Here is a 27,903-nt window from a genome sequence, read left to right on the forward strand (position 1 = left end):
ACATTGAAATAATAGACGATAACGTTGATGATCTTCACGATATTTTAAACATAGAAGACATACATCATTTAGAGGTTATGGAGGCTACACATCTTCGTAAAGTAAAACACTTTAAAGAGACGGAATGGCAATGAATAACTATAAAAGAAATGATGGTTGGGCGTATTTTTGTGTAATAATGTGTTACTGCTTAATAGACTTTTGATATTGCGAGTTTATTATACATTATCTGCCCTTACAAAGATCTTTCTCAAATTTGAGTACCCTGTAAAAGGGGACATATTCCTCGAGATAAAAAAAAATGGCATAACTTGAAAACCATACGTAATATGATTTTTATACTTTGTAGTTGAATACGCAGAAATATGATGTATAAATGCCTAATAGAAACTTTTTTGATCAAACCTTTCTTTTAAGCTACAAAACAGTTTTTCCTTTCTCCTGAAAAGTAAGGGTTTTGGAATGTGTACCTACCCTTTTGAACTCGCCGATTCAATTACAATTGCTTACGTTTTCCATACTACCCCAGTTAGGAGCTTTTGATCTTTTCTTAGCTTTTCTATTTCTTTTTTGGGCGTTCATTACATAAGCAAGCTGAAGAAATGTTGATATCAATATAAGTCAATTTCCAGCTGTCTCACGGAATGATAATGAATAACTAAGTTATAAAAGAAATGATGGTTGGGCGTATGTTTCTCTAATAATGTGTTACTGATTATTAGACTTTTGAAATTGCGAGTTTATTATACATTATCTGCCTCTACAAAGATCTTTCTCAAATTTGAGTATAAAAAGGGACACATTCCTTGACATAAAAAATGGCATACGGTAATTTGAAAACCGTACGTAACATGATTTCCATACTTTGTAGTTGAATACGCAGAAATATGATGTATAAATGCCTAATAGAAACGTTTTTGATCAAACCTTTCGTTTAGCTACAAAACAAGTTTTCCTTTCTCCTGAAAAGTAAGGATTTTGGAATGTGTACCCTTTCCAACACGCCGATCCAATTACAATTGCTTACGTTTTCCGTACTATCCCAGTTAGGAGCTATTGATCTTTTCTTAAGCCTTTCCATTTCTTTTTTTGGCGTTCATTACACAAGCAAGCTGAAGAAATGTTTATATCAGTATAAGCTAATTTCCAGCTGTCTCACTAAGTGTTGCCACTGCCTTTTCGATATGCCGTGCTACTGTGCGACTTTCCGGAAAGTTTCGCTCGTAGATAACCAGCAGAAGCGATCATAAAGGCGGTGAACGTGCGAAATACGTCAGTGAAGTGCAGGAAGAGATTCCTACGCCTTGGAACGAGTGTATACGTGCTGTATAGTAATACAATTCGTATACCTCGTTTATTAGTAAGAAAAATGTAAAATGGTTATACAGGATTTATTCACTGTATAACTAAACAAGAGTTAAACAATTGTATAAGGACTTCTTATTAGTAAGACGGTAAGTTTCTTAATATATGACAGGAAATCATTAATTAACCAACTGAGGAGTTCATCTTCAACACAAAACGATGCCTTTTTTTTGCTAGTGGCTTTACATCGCACCGACACAGATAGGTATTATGGCGACGATGGGATAGGAAAGGCCTAGGAGTTGGAAGGAAGCGGCCGTGGCCTTAATTAAGGTACAGCCCCAGCATTTGCCTGGTGTCAAAATGGGAAACCACGGAAAACCATCTTCAGGGCTGTCGACAGTGGGATTCGAACCTACTATCTCCCGGATGCAAGCTCACAGCCGCGCGCTCCTAACCGTACGACCAACTCGCCCGGTTAAAAGATGCTCGTTTGTTTTCGTTCCTAAATATGTCCCATGTGAGATGTTGCAGACGTTATGCGCATGGAACAATTTAATAAAATGCTCCATAAAACAAACGGCTTATTTTAAACTGTATTCTATGCTCTCGGGACAAAACCACCTCCATACTTTTCAAACCAGAGATTGTTACAGGGGAAAATACAATATTTTTAGCTCTTGCTACATTCATTTTCTTGAAATTTGTTGGGCAAATTATTTTCCTCGTTGGTTTCCTAATTTAAGATTTCTGAGTTTGAAGATGCCTCCCAAAATAATGCCGGTCATGGTAGCATACTTTAAATAAAGTCCAGTGACAAATTTTGGGATTGTCCGATTCTTATGACGTAACTCGGATCAAAACTTAGGAACAGAGGCCTACTTCGATCAGCTTGAATTCGTATCTCATGCGTAATACTTCCTCTGTATAATGTTTCGAACATTGAACATTCACTCGAAATTGTGAAACGAAATTCCCCTACCTTTAATTTCTCGTGAATAAACCATGACTGGAACTGCGAAAGCTTAACAACAGACAAATTACATAATACATTCACAAACAACTAACTCAGTTAATGAACACGTGTAAAGGCGCGAGCCTGGTAGACAGGGGGCAAGAAAGCGATCCTAGTGGCCCGGCATTGAACTTCCATAACGTTTTACGGGCTCTATTTCCAGGCCTTGTGTTATAACGTAGGCAACGGTTTCTATAAACATATAGATCGTAATCTCCAGCTGTTCCCCAAATCGTTTTCTAAATCCAGCCTGTTCTACTGGCTGACAGAAGTCAAGCTTGTTCCTGAAGCATTTGGTTTCAGTGATAATAAGTTAGTAATTTACGATTACTGCGCGCCTCACAATATCTGATTTGATTTCGAAGTAGTAGGTATGTTATTTGCTTTTTATGATGCGAATCAGAGATACCGAGATAGAGATACGTTGTTCAGTTTTATTGTAGGCATGAATCCAAATGATTTTTCATTAAGCAAGAATTGTGATTTCTGTTATTCCCCACTATGTCCACAAACTTTATCGTAGTGTCGGTATATTTCAAGGCTCAATAACCTATTTCTGGCGACCTTCTAGATCTCAATATTGAACTTCAGATAGTACATCGTATTATTTCTTAAACTGGAATCAGGCAAGGCTGTTTCGGAATTCCACATAATTTGTGTTAGTTCTGTATTTGTTTTGGTTAACTATATAAATTGATTTCGTTTTGAAAATTGTTGGCTTTTGCGTTGCAAGTGCCGGTAAATTGTAACAATGTATATCTGAGACTAAGAATGAGGTGCAGGTTGGAAAGAAATAAGAGTTGGAAATGTCTGTTAAAGGAAAAATTGAAGGAACTTGCTGGGAAATTGAATCTAGCAAGGAAGTCACATAAGGGTAACGTGATGGCAAGCATAATTGGTGGTCATACAAATTTTAGTGAAAAATGGAAGAGGATGTACAGGTACTATAAGGCAGAAACAGGTTCCAAGATGGCCATTCCAGGAATCATTAACCCGGCATTAGTCGCTAGGTCTTTATGTGCGCCATTACTCGCTGGTGAGCGCAGCGCTCACCTTTATGTTTAAAGGCTATAATATGTCCATATAAATATGGAGGTATTTTTAATATGTCCATTTGAGATATTTATTTAGGAACACGGCCGAGTGGAGTGGCTATGGAGGCAAGCTCAACATTCGGGAGACGCGTGAGTTCGATCCCCACCGTTAGCTGTCCTGAGAATGGTTTTCTGTTTACGCTTCCAGGCAAATACCAGGGCAGTTTCTATTCACAGACTACAGCCGATTCCTTACACCTATTTAGCCAACTTCGTTCACCATCATTTATTTCATCTTTATTAGCTCTTCAACTGAGGTTGGCGTCAGGAAGGGCATCCGGTCGTAAAACAAGCTATGTACATTGATATCACAGTTTGCTATAAACGAAAGTTCCTCTCCTTCCCTAGAACTTGCAGACACTCTGAAACAGACTTATGATCACTTCCGTAAACCTCATCTGTTTCATACCATCAGTCTCAGTGTTCAAGACCTTCCCTCCTTCTTTTCACACAACCACGAAAGTATCTGATCACTGGATGCCACAATAACTTTTAAATATTGTCTAACAACACCCACAGTATAAACATTTCGCATTAAACACAAGCATGAAACAAAACCTGACTTATTACAATGAGCGAAATATAAGTAGCACAGTTTCTCGCTACTGAGCGCACCGCTCACCAAACATACACTGCCGTGGCTAATAATGAATTGCAGGTGTATATTTTCAAAGATAATGAAAATGACTGACACATCCCCTTCATAATAATCTGTTACAAAGGTACAGGGACCTACAAAGGTGGAGGTTTTTGTAACATTCCAACAAGAAGCAATATACAACGAAGGTGAGCACCGTGCTCACCATGCGAGTAAGTGTGAGTTAATGAACAAAAGTTCAAAACTAGAAAAACAGCCTGAATTGATACGGTTTTGGGGTATATGCTAATGACAACAGGTTGGGATATAGTACCATATCTGAAGTACTTAGGTATTTGATTATTGTTTGCATGAAGGAGCTATATAAAATGAATGGAGAGCTGTTATAATAGCCCTATGCATAAAGGAAAGGGTGATAGACAAAAAGGTAAAAATTACAGGCCAGTCAGTTTGATATGCATTGCATGTAAGCTTTGGGAAAGCATTCTTCCTCTTTATATTAGACATATTTGCAACATTAATAACTCGTTTTATAGACGGCAGTTTGGGTTTAGGAAAGGTTATTCCACTGAAGCTCAACTTGTAGGATTCCAGCAAGATATCCTGGATTCAGTATTATCTGCACACTTTATCTTGGTGCATTTGTGTACAGGGTTGTGGAGTAAGGAGGGAGCTGTCCCAGTATCGATAGTGCTGCCTGGTGCTGCCAACTGAATGAAAATGAAATCTGAATTGAATCGAGAATATGATCGACCGATATGAAATATCTAAACCGTTATCATCTTAAACCAACAACTATGTCACATACACATTATATAACATTATAAAACATTTCTCGGTGCAAATCTTGTCCCTAGCATGAATTCTATACCTTGGCTTTGTTGTGTAAACAACAACAGTACTAGTATGTAAAGTGTATGCCAGATGTCGCACAACGATGCTTAAGTGATTCATAGTTTGTGTTTCAAAGGTTGCCAGTACGAATCTCGAAGATCGCCGAGGTCGACCAATTCAGCACTAGGGTGTAAATGCACCAAGATAAAGTGTGCGGATAATAGGTCAGATGCACTGTATCATGATTGACCTATCAAAGGCATTTGATAGGGTAGATCATGGGAGACTACTGGGAAAAATGAGTGCAATTGGACTTGATGAAAGAGTGACTGAATGGGTGGCTATGTTGCTAGAAAGTAGAACTCAGAGAATCTGTCCCTGTAATAATTAAGAGGGGAAATCCTCAAGGCAGTATTATTGGACCTTTATGTTTTCTTATATAGGCCTACATTAATGATATTTAAAGGAGTGGAATCAGAGATAAAGTTTCTTGCAGATGATGTTGTTCTGTACGGAGTAGTAAATAAGTTACAAGATTGTGAGCAACTGCAAAATGACCTCGATAATGTTGTGAGAGTTCTGTATTGAATTAAGACTACATATAATTTAATTAACAAAGTTTTAATCCACCTACTCAATACTATACAATAATTGTATTGCCTATGTATACATTACAATGTATTAGGGGACTAGTTTCGACCCTGTGTGGGTCATCATCAGCCTAAATATCTGTTGATATCCAGGAACAATATTTTGTCATAAATTGATAGAATTAATCAAATGAGCAAACTGTGTAATGTGATAACATGTATATAAAATGGTGAAATGCATGAAATGTTATGTGAGATAAATATTATATCGTGGTACTGATCAATAGATAGTGAAATTTTCAAGTTTATATGTTGCAATGAGACTATAATTATAGTACCACGTCGATTATTTACAATAATGGTTGAAATATTGCACTTTCTATATATACATTAAAATTGTCTAGTGATAAGGTATAAAATCGCCGGCCCTGTGGTGTAGGGGTAGCGTGCGTGCCTCTTACCCGGAGGCCCCGTGTTCGATTCCTGGCCAGGTCAGGGATTTTGATCTGGACCTGAGGGCTGGTTCAAGGTCCACTCAGCCTACGTGATTAGAATTGAGGTGCTATCTGACGGTGAGATGGCGGCCCCGGTCTAGGAAGCCAAGAATAACGGCCGAGAGGATTCGTCGTGCTGATCAAATAACACCTCGTAATCTGCATGCCCTCGGGCTGAGTGGTAGGCCAAGGCCCTTTCAAGGGCTGTAGTGCCATGGGGTTTGGTTTGGTTTAAGGTATAAAATGCCAGTCTGAATATAAAGTCCAGATGTTTCTAGTGAATTCTATCGTTCCATTATGTCTTCTGTCAAATATTGGATATTAATTAAAGATCTTTCATCATAACAATTATCATCCTCCTGCATCCTCCCCTACTTCCCATCCCTCCATTTACACCTCACCCAATGCTACCCGTTCCACCTTGTAGCACCTCCACTTACCAACCTCTTCCCCTCCTGCTTTCCTTGCCATTCCCAACACAGTCCTCACCCAGTTGCACACTACAGGTCACGTCGATATATTGCCGCGCAAGGTGATTACTCTTTTTCTATTTCTTCGTTTTCCTCCCTTTCATAAGGAACCTCATGTTAATTTAATTTTCTATTCTCATCATCAGGTTCCATTGGTTCCATCTTGGATTGGGAATTTCACCTCTCATCATATGCAGAAGTCTTTGTACGATAAGGAGTCGCTTATATTCAGCCTGCATACATTTTCTGAATCATAAATACTGGACTTTAAGCAGTGTTGTACAGTGTTGCACCAGTGTTGTACATAGCATATATCCAATATTTGACAAAAGACTTAATCGAATGATAGAATTCACTAGAAGCATCTGGACTTTATATTCGGACCAGCATTTTTTGTCTTTTCACTAGGAAATTTTAATGTATATAGAAAGTGCAATATTTCAACCATTATTGTAAGTAATTGATGTGGTACTATATTGATAGTCTCACTGCAACATGTAAACTTGAATATTTCACTATCTATTGATCAGTACCACGATATAATTTTTATCTCGCATAACATTTCATGCATTTCACCATTTTATATACATGTTGTCACATTACACATTTTGCTCATTTGATTAATTTTATCAATTTACAACAAAATATTGTTCCTGGATATCAACAGATAAAAAGTGCATCTTATTTAGGCTGATGATGACCCACACAGGGTCGAAACTAGTCCCCTAATAGATTGTAATGTATACATAGGCATTACAATTATTGCATAGTATTGAGTAGGTGGATGAAAACTTTGTTAATTAAATAATATGTTTGCACATCATTGTGAGTACCTAGGTGTTAATATAAGGAGAGATATTCATTAGGGTAATCACATAATTATGATTGTAAATAAAGGGTACAGATCTCTGCACATGGTTATGAGGATATTAGGGGTTGTAGAAAGGATGTAAAAGTCATATGAGTCTCTGGTCAAGAACTGAAAAAAATCCAAAGAAAAGCAGCTCAATTTGTTCTGGGTGATTTCCAACAAAAGAGTAGCGTTACAAAAATGTTACAAAGTTTCGGCCAGGAAGACTAGGGAGAAAGGAGACGAGCTGCTCGAGTAAGTGACATGTAATACCATTTCCCTATGGGAATCACCATCTATAAGTAATATGTTCGGAGCTGTCAGTGGAGAGATGGGGTGGAATGACGTTAGTAGACAAATAAGTTTGAGTGGTGTCTTTAAAAGTGTGAAGATAAAGCTAGAATTCAGGAGGACAAATTGGTACAAATATTCATTTATAGCAAGGGGAGTAAGTGATTGGAATAACTTAACAAGGGAGATGTACAATAAATTTCCAATTTCTTTGCAATAATTTAAGGAAAGGATAGGAAAGCAACAGATAATGAATCTGCCACCTGGGTGACTGCCCTAAATGCAGATCAGTAGTGATTGATTGATTCAACTGCATGGGATATCTAAATTTAAAGAAAGAAACAGATTTAGTGTGTAATTTAAATTATTGTATTAGTGTGTAAGTTATCTCATATAACTGTGAATTTAAGAGGGATACACTGAATGTTGACTTGTTTTTTTACTGTGCAGGCTACAAGGCATGTTGGTAGTAATGTTCCAGGCTTAAAATCTTGAGATTTGTTTTGGTTAGGTTATCGATAAAATTATATCTCTATTTCTGTAGAATCTGTTGGTATATCACTGTTGTTTTCGAGATTCTTCTATATCACATCAATACTCTAAGACAGTTACAGGCATGTTCATAAAAAACAGAACATCTTGAAAGTCTAGAGTCATATCACAGGACAGGATCATTAGTATGTTCTGCAGAAATGGTTAGCTGAAGCAATAGCCTCCTCAAAAGGCTCCATAAAGAAATTAGCCACTATGGGTAAAAGTGGACTTCCCATAGCCACTCCGTCCATCTGTTTACAAAAATTCCCACCCCACAAGCATTTTGAGGAAGTGGCTATTGCTTTGGCTCCTGTCAAACCTATGATATAGTTTAGATTTGTTGATGATACATTTGTGGTCTGGACAGAAGGTCCAGAGAAACTTCATCTATTTCTAAACCACCTAAATCAGCAACATCCTTCAATTAAATTCACTACGGAGTTGGAGTCAGATAGATGCCTCACTTTCTTAGATGTTCTAGTAAGAAAGAAACCGAATGGCTCCTTGTGACATAATGTCTATCGTAAGCCTACCTACACAAATCGCTATCTTCATGCAGATTCTCACCACCATCCAGCACAGAAACAAGACATTCTAACGACACTCAACAAGAGGATGAGATGAATTTGTGAGCCATCAAACATCCAGGTAGAGATGGACACCTCAAAGTCATTTCAAGGGTAATGGTTACAGCGATTTGCAGGTTCATAAAGCCCTGCATCACAGAGAAATGATGAAGCAAAGCTCACAGAAGGAAGAAGTGAAGGGAACTGCCTACCTCCTTAACATTCATAACACCACAATCAGACTGCCAAGGTCCTCCGCAAACACAATATAAAAACAGTGTTTGGCACTGTCACTAAATTTGCTCACATTCTGGTAAAACCAAGGACAAATTGTCCCCACTTTTACATCCTGGGGTATATGAATTTACCTGTACTTGTGGCAAGGTATACATTGGCCAAACTAGTCGGTCCATTGGTAGTCGCATCAAGGAACATGAATGTAATATTCGTCTCAACCAGCCAGACAAATTAGCAATAGCTGAGCACGCTATATCATCGGGTCATGATGTTATGTTCCATGATGCTCGAGCTCTTACTCACACAAGACACTACAGTTCCAGGATTATACGGGAAGCTGTGGAAATACGTAGAAATCCAAACAATTTCAACAGGGACACTGGCTATCAGTTAAGTAATATCTGGTTGCCAGCCATTAAGGATTTACGTAGGTCCAAATTCGTACATTCCTCATCGCCAGATGTTTCACTCCAGACTTGTGTCAATATCATACCTTCATATGTGTGTACACCTGTTATGTTATGTGAACCTCTCAGAATTATTCTGTTGGTTCCGTCAGCCTCTGCTTTGAATGCTAGCGATGGACTGTGTCTGAGGAGCCATCTGGTGATGAATGAATGTACTATTTCCACTTCTATTGGGTAACGTCTAAATTCAAACTCATTCATTGTTTTAGAAGCCGTTCTCGAGGGCAGTGGAGATTTTCTTCTGATGATGCAGAGCATATTTCTCTGCAAAACATAAAGAATCTCACCTTATTTTCTTGATACGGCATAAGCCCAAAAGCCTAAATCATGTCTATATGTACGGACCGTGAAAGCATCAATGGCAACAAGTCAAATGTTACCTCATATTACATGTGCATGAAATTGAAGTATTTGTTCCCTGTGTTGAGGACCAACCCATGTGAATTTTTAATTTTATAGTAATATATCACAAATTGAGTTTCATTTTCCAATATTGCCAGCTGAACGAACACTGCTGTTGGCTGAAATCACTCCCAAAATTCAATACAGCCAGGTTTCATTACCATTGTGGAATATTAAACACTCCTAATCATTTAGACCACTGGTCTGATATGAAATTTCCTTCAAGAGGCTCTCTGCTCAATACTCATAGGATGTGTCATTAGCCAGGACATGCACAGACCAATAAAGAAAAGGCGCTTTGGTAACGGTTGGTAGCATTGTCACAGGAAGTGGGCAAGGCGCTAGCAAAAGGAGAGGATTGTCCTTTGTATCCTGCATAGTGTGCTCTAGCACTGCTAGGTGATGGAGCATACTTGAGTTGTTCATAGGCCTCTAAATAAATTTTCTCACTTGTGAATTATTAGAAATATGTTTTAAAGATATTAGGTGTGGCTTCATTATGTGGTGGACATAAAACCTTTGATATGCACTGTTATCAAAAGTTGTTGAGGGTCAGATGGATAGTATGGGCCACAAATAAAGAGATAGTGAAAGAAAATAGAGGAGGGGAGAATGGTTTGGAAGAATTTGATCCAAGTGGAAGAAATGATTGATAGAACCCATCTCGAGATACTGGGGACTTGTTTATTTGGTTTGATGAAGTCCAGAGGATAAGAGAGGCAGGAGGAATCCAGGCTACATATAAAATATATTTAAGTATATGTATTATATTATAGTTTGTATGTTAGCACAGTATAGTGCTGTGGAGAGCTGCATCAAACCAGGATATTGATCCAAGTGTTCAGGGTGATACGCAAGTTGCCCAGTCAGTGGAATTAAAGGAAGTTTCCTGCCATGTGGTCCTGACGAATGCACATTGGATATTTAAAATGAAAAGTCACTTCCTCTGTGGTTCTATTTCTATGTAAATCTGTACGTCCTGTGGTTATGATCATGATATTGTCAGTATTGTAAAACTATAAGTCCTATGATCATCATCCCTATACATACAGTGTTGTATAATTGGAGGTCATATGATTATGATCACTATAGTGACAGTTATGAGAAACTGAATGTCCTATAAGTGTAATGGATTTATCATATGCCAAGGAAAACTGCAACCTTGTTGCTTATTCTGTATACTATGACCTAGACAATAATAGTAATGTATACTGTATTTCTGGGTCATGTTTCAGTGCAGGATCATTGGAAGAAATCTACCTTTAAACTACTTCATTTGGAGTGTGAAATGGACCAGAAAGTAGAGATCAAAGAGGAACCAGCCTGGCTTAAAGGAACTGCAGATACTTCACTTGTAAGTGTCATTCCAAAAAAATTTTACTGAATAGAATTTAGTATGTAGTATTCATATAAGTTTGGAAGATTACTTTCACTATAGTACATCTCAAATCAAGCACCCTGATAAGGCTGAGGTTCAGTGGAAAGTTTTGGAGAAGAAATGAGAGATTTTAGTTATATAACTTTGTTCTGTTTGTTAGTACACTCAACACATACCATTTTAATCTTTTGAGTGTGAGCAATCCAGTTCACTGGCTCTTAATCTTGGCAGGAAAAATTTTGTCCACATATCAAAGTTATGTTAAGGATATTAGTGACGGTGTAGGATCTGAAATCTTACAACGGACTGCTTTTTTGTAATGAACATACTGAATTATCCTAAAGGATTCATTGCATTTATAAATGCCATTTAAGTTACAGACTATTACTGTAAGTCTTTCACATATTATAATGTGTGGTTCATAATCGGAAATTTGTAGTGCATAATCCTTTCTCTATATGATGTGATGCAGTACTGGAGGTCATTCATTATTACTGAAATTGTGTGTAGTTGCTGACTTGGGAACATTGATGTCATGCTATTTTCCTCCTCATTCTTTCCTGACTTGACTGTTTACAAACCAGCACTGTAAGGCCAATGGCCTTACAGACATTGCATTGTAATAAATGCACAGTGCTCTAAATGCAGCTTGTCCATATATTGCTAGTACTCATGACGCCATCTGGTGGTTGGGCTACAGGTCCCTCATGACCTCCGATGATTACTGTTAGTGTAAGAGTTTAGGTTAGTGTTTGGGTTACTATTGTAGGTTTTACTGTCGGTATTAAAATTGCACAGCTTAATTTTGATTTTAAGTGTTGAAAACCTTCCTGTTACCTAGAGATTCTGGGTTTGATTACCAGCCCGTACTTTTTTACATGAATCAGAGGTCTGGTTTTCTATCCATTCGGCCTTCATGAAGTTAGGGACTGAATTGTATCACCATATAATCTGCTGGCCTCAGACTGAACAGCGGCCATTTGGTACGCAAAGGTCTGTCATGGTTGTAGTACCTTGAAATTGTTTTCATTTGATGGGAGTATTTGCTACTGACATTAAGATCGCTGTTTTTGACTTGTAAGGTTGTTTTTTGTATAGATTTTATAGGGATCAAACAAGATGGTCACACAGTTAGGATCATGTAGCTGTCAGCTTACTTTTGAACCCCGCTGCTGGCAGCCTTGAAGCTGGCTTTCTGTGGTTTCCCACTTCCGAACCCCAATTAAGGCTGCTGTTGCTTCTTGCCATTCCCTCCTCTTTCATGTATCAGTATTGCTATAAGGAATATCTGTGTTGGTGTGATGTAAACCAAATAATAAAAAACCATTTCAGTTGTTGTGGCAGATTACTATGTCTGGCTATGAAAGGGAAATAATGGGACACTATCTCACTCCTCACTACTTGGGTATATCTCCCTGGTGACACCTCTATGGCAGTTGATTATAGGTCTGTTGAGGATCCAACCAGTGTTTTAGCTGGTGAAGTAACATAATAGCAGGTGAGATGAAAGAGATACATTTCATGCTGAGCTGTAGGTACTCCTGTAAAGTAAAGTTAGGGTCTGAATTCTTAAGTATTATATTGTGTAGGATGGGTAGAATGCTGGCCCCGTGGTGTAGGGGTAGCGTGCTTGCCTCTTACCCGGAGGCCACGGGTTCGATTCCTGGCCAGGTCAGGGATTTTTACCTGGACATGAGGGCTGGTTCGAGGTCCACTCAGCCTACGTGCTTAGAATTGAGGAGCTATCTGACGGTGAGATAGCGGCCCCGGTCTCGAAAACCAAGAATAACGGCCGAGAGGATCCGTCGTGCTGACCACACAACACCTCGTAATCTGCAGGCCTTCGGGCTGAGCAGCGGTCGCTTGGTAGGCCGAGGCCCTTCAAGGGCTGTAGTGCCATGGGGTTTGGTTTGGTTTTTTAGGATGGGTAGAATAATTTGTCAGTATTTGTGTACTTTTTTCCTGATGTCACAGTGAAATTTGAAAGAGTTTTATGTGTGATATATTTGCTCCACAATATAAAGTATCCTTGAGTATTCAAACAGGAAGCTTTTCTTCTTCTGAACATCACTCTTTGGTGTTAAGCGTCCTCTATTTATAGAAATTTTCCCTAAACGTATGCAAAATTTTGAAATCTCAAATACTGGCAGGTAAAGAATTATCATGCTCAGTTGTTGGTGACTTTATTGGTAGATATGTATGTGAGGAGCATGCCTAATGTGTATATTTTCTTCCACAGGAAAATTTTGAACTTGTATCGGAAATGATCACTCTGAAAGAAGAAACAAAATCGGAGTTAACAGAGCAACAAAACACATTCAAGGTGATGTGCATAATTTGATAAGTGATTGTTTGATAATGGAAATCACGAGAAAATGGCTAACAGATTTCACTAAAGAACATTCATTTCGATGCATAGATCCTATGAAAAAATAAACATTTTTTTAAAAGTTTACGGATTTCTCACCTGATTCTTATATTTCCATCAAGTGGTTTGAAGATCTTACATTTGATATCATTTGGCAGATGTTATATTTACAAAACCTCACGTGTTCTGTGGGGGCTGGTAACATTGCTACTTTGTTTCAACTATGTAAATGTTTTTGAATTGAGGGTTTTCAATGTTGTTAATGTTATTGACACTTTGTAGAATACTTGAAAATGGTTTGACAGATACCTTGAGGTTCCACGTATTCAATACAGCTTATTATCTTATAGATTACATATATTTTAGTAGCAAGATACCCATTCTTTGCTACCGCTTTAAACTGAAAGTTATTATTCAAACTTTTATATTTTGGAGAGTCCACTATCAACTGAGCCATGCTTTTGAGAGTCAGCCTCAATCTAAACCCTTCAGGGGGAGAAATATATTGAAGTATATGTGACGTGAAAATGGGAACTAATATTTGTTAGACATAACAATTATAACATCAAAATATTTATGAGATTTTTTTAATTTATCTGGCATGTCTGCTTGCGTATCGAGCCGTTATCTACGTTATCAGCCATTGTTGGAATTGCTGCCTAACTGTGGAATTTACCATCAGCATTTAATTCAAAACTATATCCCTAATTGTTACGTATTTGCTGGACATTTGGCTGGACTAACGTGATTCGCTGAATTGCCGTTTGATTTCTGCGCGCCTTCGCGGTGCGGGCTTTGAATCATAGGAATTTTGCCACTTCCGCCTTCTCTGTGACAGAGATCAGTCGGGCTCTGGTGGTTGAGTATTCAACATGGCTACGTTAAGCCGAGCTGCTGAAGTGACATCGTTGCGGGATCGCAGCGCTTTAATAATGGAGCTTGACTCTGGAGGATAACTTCGACAACCTCAGGGCTATGCCCTTTCATTTTTTAAAAATATTTATCAGTGTGCTCCAGCCTTAATTCCTTGTTATTGGTGTAAGAAAAAAACTTCATATGAGTGTTTACCGTTAACTAGATGGGATGTGCAAAATGTGTTGTAAGTTGGATATCTTAACTCTACCCAAGTAAGTACTGTAAAGCATAGTTTATTCAAGTGAGCTTGTACAGCCAAGGAGCACATCTTCGAAATGTCTGTTGGTTAATCAAAAGCTGTAAATGTCTGGTAACAAAATTTACTGTAACGGATAGGATTTAAATTTGTAAAAGTATGTAACAAACTTTTACGGGAACTTGGAATCGCTAGGTATGCGTGTATGAGGCTGTAGTTTGTGGGTGTTGTTTAAACTTACTGTGTTGTGGTTCGTATCTTGTTTGCCTACTCATTCTTGGTGGTGTTTATTATCATTATTATTGTCGACATTATTATTATTCTGTTCATTTAATTATATTTACCTCCCTAATTTTCTACGTTGTTCGTATTTACCTTCTACCTATTACTATTGCCTCAACTTGGTTATTATTTAGATGTGATCGTTATTTGCATTGTTGGGACTTAAATGACACATCATATATGCATCTTGGTGTGATCCAAAGCCCCCTCCATTCTAAATTATTTAGGCAGTTGGCATACTGTTTAACAAAAGTAAATGTAATTTCGTATTGTAACCCATGGGAGTAATGAAAAAATTTATTATGATTTTAATAAGTTTGAGTCTGTAAAAGATTGAAATTTGCTGGTCGATATTGAACTTTAAATATGCCAAACTCCTAACGTTTGCCTGTCTCATTCTGCTCTTTGTTTGCGGCTTCTTGCCATCGCTATTATTGCATGATGGTCACCGCTTTCTTATCTTATCTGATGACACGTTATTTATTTTGGTGGCTTTGATGATTATGATGAGATGATAGCTTGGCGTCTGTAAATGTCAGTCCTTGGGTGTGCTCTGAGTTCTGTTATTATGTGGGAACGCATTATGTATCTTTTCCATTGATATTTTCTAATTTGGTTGGGATAGTTACCCACCTTGTTTTATTATTATTTAATCTGGTTTTCTTTAATTATGTAATTTTTTTATTCGCGGTTGGAGCCACTGATTTTTAATTGTACGCTATTGTGTGTGTTTTTCTTGTGCGTGTATCCTCTTACCTGTTTGTAGTGTAGCAAATTTCAATTTTAAACAGAATTTATATCGTGGGCCCGCATATCAGTTGCAACCAAATTTTAAATAAATTTTTAATGTTTCTGTACGTCAGGTAACAAGTTATTACATAAAATAAACATAAAATAAACTGTCCCGATATAATAAAAAATCATGTAAATATTTAGTTAATAAAGATTCTTAGTATTGTAAAGGTGGAACATTTGACCTAACCTTCAAGGTAACAAGTTAGTTATGAATTTTCAAACCTTAATTTTGCTGGAAGCCTATGTTTAATGTGAGCTTCATTTCACCTTGAGTTCCATATTATTTTAAAATCCTCTTTCTCTCTTTTAGTTTAATTGTGTTTTGATTTTTCTAAGAAAAAGGAATATATCTATTTTTAACTGTTCTTATATTATACCAATTTTCAAATTTTATTTACTAAAGTAAATTTTCCTTATTTTAAAATTTAATCTGATCTCTCATTTGGTAGTTAGCAATATTTACCTGGGAACCTATCAACGTTTATGTAAGACCCTGGCCTTTTTCCTTTATGCTTATGTCCTCCATGTTTCATATTTTGTACTACTGCCCTTACGGTAAGTATTGTGCTGGTTTTCATTTTGATGTTTAGTGTTCTTTTGGTAAGGTTGCAGTATATTATAATTGACACCTAGGACATAAAAGAAGAACCTTCTTGTAAAATAAATTTTTGTACATCAGACAGTTTCAGAGGGACGACTGATTTCATTTCCAGAGCTAACCCCGTTTAACACTTTAGTGGTGGAACTTTTAAAAATATTTTGTATTTCGCACATAGGATTTAAAATATATACCGCTATTTGGAATTTTGTCTTTGTACATAAAGCCATTTTGGAGGATGGAAGGAATATATTTGTTTTAGATCTTAGCCCACATTATATCTCTGAGGGGTTGAATTTGTTTCAAACCTTCTGATATTAACGCATAGAATATAATTTGAAATGATAACATCGTAATTCATGCTATCTCATATAAATGCATATATTTGTCATCATATCTCACATCTCAGTCAGAATTCTTGGGGGTGTATTGTATTAAGACCACTTCTTATTTAAAATCTAAGACAGAATTTTATATTTTTAGAGGGCAGCACCAATCTCAGGTAAGATTTGACATGCAACCTCCTTTACTATTTAGACCTACTATATGTATTAACCTTGTGGAATTTGATTAGTAATTTGAGAGGTTTTAGGATTATTTCAATAAACCCCTGAGTTTTACAAATAAATTCCTATGGCAATAAGGAAGAGAAATTGGAAATTCATTTGAGTACCTTTGGTGTAATGAAGACTTAGTACTTGAACAACTTATGCATGGTCCCAATCCTTATATACTTAAAATATTATTAATTATATCCTATTTAACTCATACAACTTCTACATGGTCCCAATCCTTATATACTTAAAATATTTTTAATTACATCATATTTAACTCGTACAACACCCGAAGTTCTCATAAAATTACTGATATATACGTCAAACAGTTTTCAGGGACGAATACCTTTGTCATAAATTTACACCCCCGAACCAAAATCCTTTAGGTGTATACTTATAAGACCTGTTATTATTTAAAATCTAAAATTTATAGAAGCAACCATCACGTGAAATTTTAACCTTATATGTCAAATGGTTTCAGAGAAATAAATCTGAGTATTTATCTCATAGAAATCATCCCCAGTGAAAACCTGTTAAAGGTGTGTTATTTTAAGACCACTTCTTAGTCAAAATGTAAGAAATACAGGACCAATCATTAGGTGAAGTTTCAATCTCGTACGTCGAACTGTTTCAAATAAATTAATATTTTTGTCATCCACCCCAAATCCCGGTTAAAACCCCTTAGTAATATGATGTTTCGAGACCATATCTTACATAAGAACTAAGATGTACAAGAGCAACAATCATGTAAAATTTCAATGTCGTATGTCAAACGGTTTCAGAGAAATAAATATGTTTGTCATCAGACATCACCTCTCCAGTCAAAACCCCTTGAAATCCACTTCTTATTTCAAATCTAAGATACTGAGGACTATTTATTTTATTTATTTATTTATTTATTTATTTATTTATTTATTTATTTATTTATTTATTCATTTATTTATTTATGTATTTATTTATTTATTCATTCATTCATTCATTTATTTATTTATTTATTTATTTATTTATTTATTTATTTATTTATGAAGCACAAGATACATCTACGCTGAGAAAATTTCACTTGCACTGTCAACAGACTATGTAACAAATGTAAACTTTCATAATAAAATATAACAAACATAACAAAATATAACAACCACTTTGTGAAAATTCAACCTCATATATCAAGGGATTTCAGAGGAATGGATACTTTTTTCATTAAACCTTACACCCACCCCCAGTCAAAGCCCATGGAGGTGTATTGTTTAAGACCACGTTTTATTTAAAACCTATTACATACAGGAGCAGCCTTCATGTGGAATTTCAACCTAGTAAGTCGAGGCATTTCGGAGATATGAATAGTTATGTTTCCAGGTGCTACCCAACCAGTGAAAACACCTTACGGGTGTATTTTTTAAGAACACTTGTTTTTTAATACCCGATATGTATATGACAAACATAGTGTGAAATTTCAAGCTTGTATGTCAAACGGTTTGGGAGAAATGAATATTTATGTCATTAACCCCCACATTCACAGTTGAAACCCCGTAGAGTTGTATTATTTTAAGACCAAGTTTTATTCAAAATTTAAGACATATAGAAGCAGCCATCATATGAAATTTCAACCTTGTATGTCAGATGGTTTCAGAGAAATTTTGGATATTATTCCCCCACTGAATTTTGTTTCTAAACTTCTGTTATTTAATATCAAGTACATAAAGGAGTAATCGTTGAGTGATATTTTAATTTTGTTTGGAAACAAGTTTCACAGTGATGAATATTTTGGTTTCCAGCATTTTATCCCCCATTCCATCCCCTTAGATGTGGAATTTTTTGAAACCCTTCCTTAATGGTTGCCTACTCTGTAATATCTATGTATTCCCAAAATTTCATTTGTTTATCTGGACTAGATAAGCATAGGTGCTGATATACAATCAGTCAGGACATTGCCTTTTATGTGTATAGATAAGTATCAAAATAAAAATACTTCAACCCCTATTTCAGTTTGTAAGTATAAGTATGCTCATGAAAGACATTCAACTCACTTTCAGTTCTTTCCACGCCCAACCGCACCGTAGGTGTATTATGCATAAAGAGAAAAGGAATACATATTTCTTCATCTTTTAAAGGAGATTCCAAATACCAGTTTACACGTATGTAATATCTTCGGTTTTTAGATATACATGTATCCTATAAAAATAATTCAAATAATTTTTCACTGAAATGAAATTGCATATGGCTTTTAGTGCCGGGAATGCCCGAGGACATGTTAGGCTCACCAGGAGCAGGACTTTTGATTTGATGCCCGTAAATGACCTGCGTGTCGTGATGATGATGTAATGATGATGAAGACTACAAATACACCCAGCTCCCGTGCCAGCAAAATTAAGCAGTGATGGTTAAAATTTTTGACCCTGTCGGGAATTGAACCTGAGACCCCTGTGACCAAAGGCCAGAACACTAACCACTTAGCCGTGGAGCCAGACATTTTTCACATATTATCACTAGGGAGCAGATTTTTATGTGCTAAAAATGTGAAAAATATTTATTTTTTATGTGCTGAAAAACTTTAAAATATGTGATAAAAAATTGAAATTATTTTCCTTTAAATATCACATAACAAGTCGTGCTCAAGAAGTAAGTAAGTATAATGTTTTGTATTAGAATATGGTGCTACCAAATGTGCTCCTTAAGAAAAAATGATGTCTGTGTATGGAAACGTGCAGTATGGTATATTAATTTTTGATATGACAGAGCAGATATTATGAATGGTTATTTTTTTAAAGGTAATGTTTTGTTTAAATATGGCAAAAGCAACCTATCATCTTTGAAAAAATAGTACCAGTTCGTACTCACCCATCACACGCTGGAATATTAGTTGCTAGAAGTAGTCTCAGAATTGCAGTGAACAACAAAGGTCATCTCCAAATTGTCCATCACGAATGCATGCCGATTATCTCTAAAGAACGCCTTATACTGCGAAAACGATCGCTCCAAATCACAGGAAGTCAGACGAGCATAGTTGAAGAGAGGAATGTCACCAATAATAACGCCATCAATTTCGCCAACATGAGCACCCTCTAATACATTAGAAATATGGCATATTGTTTGAAATCCTCTGTTTTTCCTGAACAAATTTTGATATTTGACCTTTAACAGTCCCTGTACCTGCGAAGCCGGGAGTGAATCTAATTTATTTTCAACAGTGTGCACTTCCTTCACTGTTTCGGACAACAGGTTAGTGGATTTTTCAAGTATGTCTATATTTTTACACAAGAAGTTTAGATTGGCAGATATAAACGCCAAATCATTTTTCAAAGAGCTGTCTTTTAGTATCTCTTGAAGAATCTCAATTGACGACGCGTTGTTTTTACCTAGCACGTTCACAACGGATGCAAAACTTTCGAAATTGTCTGCGTTGTATACCACAGCGCTAAGCCAGGTACCCCACCGCGTAACAATATGCAGAGGAGGAAACGCAAGATCCGGGATTTTCTCTTTAAAGAGATCGATTCTTGAGGGTGCTTTTACGAAGACTTTTTTGCCATTAGGCACTAATTTATTCACTTGAGGATACTGAGCCCGCACAGTTTCACATAACCTGTGTAGAGCATGAACAACGCAAGTGACGTGTATCATCTTCGGAAAGCTCACAGGAAGGTCTTCGGCTGCCTTTCTCATGTAAGCTGCACTGTCAGTAAGGAAAAGCAATTTATTTTATACCTTTTGGCCAAAGTAAGTGCATGGCTTCATTGAATAACCTAGCTACAGTGACATGGTTTGCAGCAAGAATTTCTTTACACGCTAGCAAATAAGAATGTTCACAAGCAGTTTTGTCATTCTTCAACACACCAACTACAACATTTCCTACTTTTCTGCCACTTGAATCAGTGGTTTTGTCAATGCTCACCCACAGTTTTTCGCTATCACATACTGCCCGAATTATCTGTAAAGTTTCTTCGTAACATTTTGGGAGATTGATTTTCCTTAATGTGGATTCGTCTGGAGGCTCAAAATTAATGTACTTTGTTAGGAAATTTCTCAGTCCGGGATCATTTATTTTACCAAGAGGAATGTCGGCGCAAACAAATGCTCTGCACACATCTAAATAATACTGGGAATATTTAGATGGGCCTGCATTTGAAGTAGCTGGTTCAGCTATTAGTAATTGTCGCGAACGCACACGCGAGTATGCTTATTTCCAGACAAATGCTGGATTACTTGAGAACGTTGATCTTCATGTACTGTTTTACCACACGGTTGGCAAAATAGATACTTTTCCATCGGTAGTGAAAATGCTTTTAAATTCCACTACATATTGTTGAAGACGCGACCTTGTACTCGACTTCTCTTTTGGCATTATTTTGCAGGTTACGACACATGCATTTACGGTGAATCACTGTTTCAATAAAAAGAATAGCAGCGGACACTGAAGGAAATATTTCTTATAAATCCATACAAAATCACACGACCACGGGAATGATATATGGACCCGAACAGCTAACCTTACTCTTAGGAGTGATGAAATTCCACTACCTAATGGTGGGGCAATATTCTTCCGAGTCTCCCATGTCTTAACGGAATTACGTCACCTTATCTCTCCGTGATTGCCTTTCGCTGATATTCTATAAACAAAACCCGAGAGGGCTGACTCATAAAGAGTTGGAATGACATCATGCAAAGAAACATCTTGTGCAGCAAATCAAATCGCTGTCTAAATGTAACGATGTAGCCAGTGACCAGCAAGTTTTAGAACTTATGGAGGGAAATCCATAAATAGCCGAAACGTTCAGATACATTATGTTAAATACATTGTTAAAAACAATACCGTAATCGTAAAATGAAAATATGAGCATTGTTTTATAACACAGAAGCATTTAAAATTTTATTGATCAACAAATATTGCCGATTTATGTGCTTATTATAGATTTTCTTAAAATATGTATTTACATAAAAAAAATGTAAAAATATGTGTTTTTATGTGAAATAAGATTCAGTTTTTACACTTGGGGATGCACAATAGGAATAATGAACTTCGTAACTAGCGTTAAAACTTAAGCAAAAAAAATATGTAATTACATAAAAATCCGCTCCCTAATTATCACCCACACCCATAAGTGGATATTCCATAAACAAAATAATGCATATTTCTTTATTTTTAAAGGAGTTTACAAATACCAATTTTCACATCAGTAAAATCTTCAGTATCACATATATTAATACCCTCATAAATAAAAGTCACTTCTTTTCACCCCCTACCCTTAAGTGAATTTTCAGAAAGAAAAAAAAAATCATCTTTATTTTAAAAGCGGATTCCCAATACAAATGTTCATGTTGCAACATCTTCAGTTATTGAGATATAATTATGTATCCTCATAAAAAGAATTCTACCCCTTTTTCAGTCTATTTTACAACCCCTTAAGTGGAATTTCCAAAAGCAAAAAATACACATTTGTTTATTTTAAAACGAGATCCCAAATACCGATTTTCACATCTGTAAATCTTAAGACTTGAGATATCAGTGTCCTAACAAAAATAATTCCACCCCTTTTTCAGTCCTTAGGTGTTTTATCCAAAAACAAAAAAAATACTTGTTTTGTTATTTAAAAAGATTATAAATACAAATTTTCACATATGTAACATGTTAAGTTTTCGAGTTATACTGCAGATATGCCCATTTTAAAAATTCACCCCTTTTTCATTTTCCTTTAAGTGTATTTTCCAAAATTAAATTATGCATGTTTCTATACTTTTAAAGGTGATTCCAAATACCAATTTTCTTGTCTTTAGCATGTTATATTTCTGAGAAATACTGTAGATATAATATATTTTTAAATTTTCCCCCCTTGTCACACATGTTCACCCCTTTAAGTGCATTTTTTCAAAAGCAAGAATATGTATGTTTCTTTATTATTAAAGGAGATTCCAAATACCAATTTTCATGTCTGTAACATCTTCAGTTTTTGAGATATAAGTGTCTCCATAAAAGGTATTCAACCCAATTTTCATCTTTTATAACCCCCTTAAAAAGATTTTCCAGACAACAAAGAAATTCATGTTGCTTTATTTTTAAAGGAGATTCCGAATTCCAATTTTTATGTCTTGTAAGCTGTTAAATTTTTGAGGTATAGATGTACTCACTTAAACAGTTCACCCCCCTTTCCACTCCCCTTGGCAATGGGATGTCCAAAAATTCTCTCTTATTGAGCACCTACACTTATATATATATACACACACACCCAAAATTTCATTTCATTTCTTTATGTTGAATAGTTTTGGCTGGGTGTTAATTAGCCTTTTTTCTTATATTAAAACATGGGACATGTTTCATCTTGTATTTGAGACATTTATTAATAGCTTTCAAACAAATTTTAACCATGTATATACTTTATAGTCTATGACATGTAAGAAACACTTAGTTCTTCTGTTGGAAGCAGGACTACAGCTTACATAAAATGGGGGTTGTTGTTATAAATAACTCTTCAATATTTATTGATTATACAATTTTTTTTTTTGTCCTCATTTGAAACTGTACGGAAAAGGGAATATTTCAGGGTGTATCATTAACCAGCATACAGATTCTCAGTAGATATAGAGTATGAAGATTTATATATAAGTCTGGAAGGGAGAAGAAAAAGAAGAATTTTAGAAAGTTGTGAAGTTTTGGAAGCAGTTTAATTTAGAGGTTATGGAACTACAAACTATGTCTTTGTTAGCTTTACAGGGTTCAGTTTCATTACTGAAAAATCATTACTACGTGTGATAACTCTTATAGTTTAAAAACATTATGAGAATAATGTGATAAAAATTATTTTAAATCAAAATTATAATTTCATTTGTTCATTATGCTTTGTCCATTTTGGTTAACATTGTTCTTTTTGGGTATTAATAAATGAGAAGAGCTTTTCTCTACAGGATGAAGAAAACCTTTATAAAAAATTGAAATTTTAAATATTCTCAATACTCTCAATGGCTATTCTTGTTGCATTTTAATCTTAGTGTTTTTCTACGGCTGAAGATATCTCAGATACGAGATGAAACATGTCCTGTGTTTTAAACATAAAGAAAATAAAGTATATGTAATCTATAAGATATTGAATAGGTGGAATCTCAAAGTATGTGTCATACAATTTTCAAGTATATGCTATAAATATGGACCCAAAGTGCAACTCACACAACATATGCAAATTTGTAGAATAACATAAGGAAGCTATTGAACTGATTTCATTGAGATAAACTTTATTTTGGAGCATTACATCTGAAGATCCTCTGAATAATAGTAGTTTTTATAGGCTTGGTACATTTCCACTATAATATTTCTCAGTAATTTCCAGCGCTTCCACTGGTTATTGTAATGCACAGCTGGCTATTTTGTGACAACTAGCATTGTTTGAAAGCCCACTGCTCCGTATCATATAAAAGCTGCTTATGTTTCTTCTCAAAATACATGGTGTGTGGCAGCTATTAACAGTAGTTTGCAGGAATTCTTCTCTTGATCTGCACCCTTTGATCTCAAGTATTCCCTTTATGTAGAAATTTCGAATTGAACTCAACTGCTGGCCTGTATTGTATTTTCATGGTCATTTGTAGATGACTTGACTGGTAAATGTGGGAGAATAGCATGCCTAATATATGTTCTTTTCACAGGGAAATTTTGAACTCGTATCAGAAATGATACCTCTGAAGCAAGAAATTGAATTAGATATAACACGGCCAGTGCCAACACAGGAAAATGCATCTGAGGTAATGTCCATAATTTGATAAACCATTGTTCAAAGTAGAAATAGTTAAAAAATTATAGACATGATACTGTATAGGCTTTTGGGCTTATGCCATGTCAAGAAAATCGCAGAGAACTGTGCTCTGCATCATCAGAAGAAAATTTTGATTGTCCACGAGAAAGGCCTCTTAAACAATGACTTTTTGAAATTTAGACTTTATAATAGAAGTTGAAATGATACGTTCATTCTTCACCAGATGGCTTCTGAGATGTGGCACAGCGCTAGCGTTCGAAGCGGAAGCTGACCGAACCATCAGAATCAGTCTAAGAGGGTCACGTAACATGTGTATGTAACGTATGACATTGACACAAGCCTGGAATGAAACATCTGACGATGAGGAACGTATGAATTTAGAAAACACCGAGACGAAAGAACAATAGTAAATGGACAGGTAAAGGAACTACATACGTAAATCCTTAATGGCTAGCAACCAGGTATTACTTAATTGATAGCCAATGTCCCTGTTGAAATGGTTAGAATTTCTACGTATTTCCACAGCTTCCCGTATAATCCTGTACCTGTAGTATCTAGTGTGGGTAAGAGCTCGAGCATCTTGGAACATATATTATTATCTTGGAACATGACATCATGACCCGGCGATAGAGTGTGCTCAGCTATTGCCGATTTGTCTGGCTGGTTGAAACGAATATTACGTTCATGTTCCTTGATACGGTTTCCAATGGACCAGCATGTTTGGCCGATGTATACCTTACCGCAAGTGTAGGGAATTTCGTATACCCCAGGATGTAAAAGTGGGGAAAATTTGTCCTTGGTTTTACTCAGACTGTGAGAAATTTTAGTGGCGGTGTCACATTGTGTTCGCGGAGGACCTTGGCAATTCGATCTGTGGTGTTATGAATGCAAGGCAGGTAGGCAGTTCCCTTCACTTCTTCCTTTTGTGAGCTTTGCTTGGTCATTTCTCTGAGATGCAGGGCTCTATAAATCTTCAAATCGCTGTAATCATTACCCTTCAACATGACTTTGAGAGAGTCCATCTCTACCTGGGTATTTGATGGCTCTCAAATTCATCTCAACCTCTTGGCGAGTGTCGTGAGAATGCCTTACTTTTGTGCTGGATGGTGGTGAGAATCTCATGAAGATAGCGATTTGTGTGGGTAGGCTTACGATAGATGGTATGTCCTAAGGAGCCATCTGGTTTCCTTCGTACTAGAACATCCAAGAAAGGAAGGCATCCGTCCGACTCCATTTCCATAGTGAATTTAATTGAAGAATGTTGCTGATTTAGGTGGTTTAGAAATAGATGAAGTTTCTCTGGACCTTCTGTCCAGACCACAAATGCATCATCAACATACCTCCACCATATCATAGTTTTGATGTGCGCCAAAGCAATAGCCTCCTCTAAATGCTCCATAAAGAAATTAGCCACTATGGGCGAAAGTGGACTTCCCATAGCCACTCCGTCCGTTCATAAAAATTACCACCCCACAAGAAATAGCTGGAAGACATGCAATGGTAAAATACCTTGATTTTTTTTTTTTTGCTTTACGTCGCACCGACACAGATAGGACTTATGGCACAATAAATGTCCTCAGGGATTAGGTGTTCAGTGAGAGACATGACCGAGTCAATCGGCACTTTAGTGAGCAAGGATTCCACATCGAAACTTACCAAAAGTGCATTAGGTTGAACGGTTATGGTTGACAGCTTGTTGACGAAATACAGAGAGTCCTTGACGTATGATTCAGTACATCCTATATGTGGCTGAAGCAATTTGCTTAGGTATTTAGTCAGAGAATACATAGGAGAAACTATCGCACTAACAATAGGTCTGAGGGGCAACAACTTTTTTATGGATCTTAGGCAGTCCATATAATCTAGGTGGCACTGCATCCCTTGGGACACATGTTTCGCCTCCTCTTTTGGAATTGAAGATTACCTTAAGAACTTCACTGTGGCTTTTGACACACGAGTGGTGGGGTCACATGAGCTCAGTCTGTAAACAGGCTCTGACAATATAGCCGAGATCTTATCCTTGTACTCATCAGTGTCGATAACCACTGTTGCATTACCCTTATCTGCTGAGAGAATGGTCAATTCAGAATCATCTCCAAGTTCCTTCAGAGCTCTTCTTTCACCTCTTGTTAAATTGGATGTGGGTACAACAGCGGACATTATGAGTCTCACACATTTCTGTCTTAACTCCTCAGCCTCATCCATAGGTAGTTTTGTGGATGGCTGCCTCAACGGAAGTAATTAACTCCTCAGTGGGAATTTTAGAGGGAGCGTCACCAAAATTAAGTCCCCTAGATAGAACTGCCGTTTGGTTCTCATCCAAGGATTTCCTGGAAAGATTCAGGACAGTTTTACTAGTATCCAGGTTCGTGCAAGAGACTGCCTGTTTCTGAGCTAGTCGGAGGAACCAATTTCTGTCTGAATGACATCTGGTTGAATTTTCTTTCAGCCTGTATAGCAGTAATGCGATCGAAAGTCAACCACAATTCTTGCAAGAGAATGTTGCTTAAAAGCAGGTGTAAGTGAAACAACTCTCAGGAGACTGAGTAGAGTTGCTTACGAGTGTAATGCACACTCTCGATCACAAGAGCCTTGCCAGTGCGTTGATATATTCTCCCGGCCTTCGGTGTATTTCAGGTGTGCTTCAGCTTCACACAGTTGGGAATGATGTTATGATCCCTGGATCTCAGTAGAAAGCACAAAGAAGAAAGAAGAATTGACTTCTTTCTCCTTATTTTGCTGAATTTTGAAGCCTTCTCAAAAGTATCCTCTCCATTGAGGTTTCTAATGTTGCCACTGATGCTTTCATAGCCCGTATTTACAGACATGATACTGTATAGACTTTTGTCAAGAATTATTTTTTTTCAGGAATGGTTGGAGTAAAACAAGCATTTTAACCTTTATTTTAATGAAATGTACAAATCCTGTTCACTTCTTATCACACATGTTGCTGAACCATTTTCATTGGTTGAACATTCTTACAGAATTTAAACAAATTACTTACTGGAAGTAAGAAACTTCATATTTGGTCCAAATTGACACAGTATTCAGTAGAATAAGAGAAGAATTATCCACCTCTCATTACAAAATTAAATGGAATAACTAAAAATTACATATTACATTAGATTTCATATGCGTGGGACAGGTTTCGACCCTTGCGTAGGGTCATCTTCAATCATGTAATTTAAAATCGGAAAGTTTTTAAAAGTATACAAAACATATTGAACCTTAAAACACACATGCAAATCATGAAAACACTTTAAAACTACATACACAGAATTTAAAACATTTTAAATTTCTATATGTGAGCCGATAAGAGCTTTGTCAAATTTCATTA

This window comes from Anabrus simplex, chromosome 5 (genome assembly GCF_040414725.1).
Source record: "Anabrus simplex isolate iqAnaSimp1 chromosome 5, ASM4041472v1, whole genome shotgun sequence".
Lineage (NCBI taxonomy): Eukaryota > Metazoa > Arthropoda > Insecta > Orthoptera > Tettigoniidae > Anabrus > Anabrus simplex.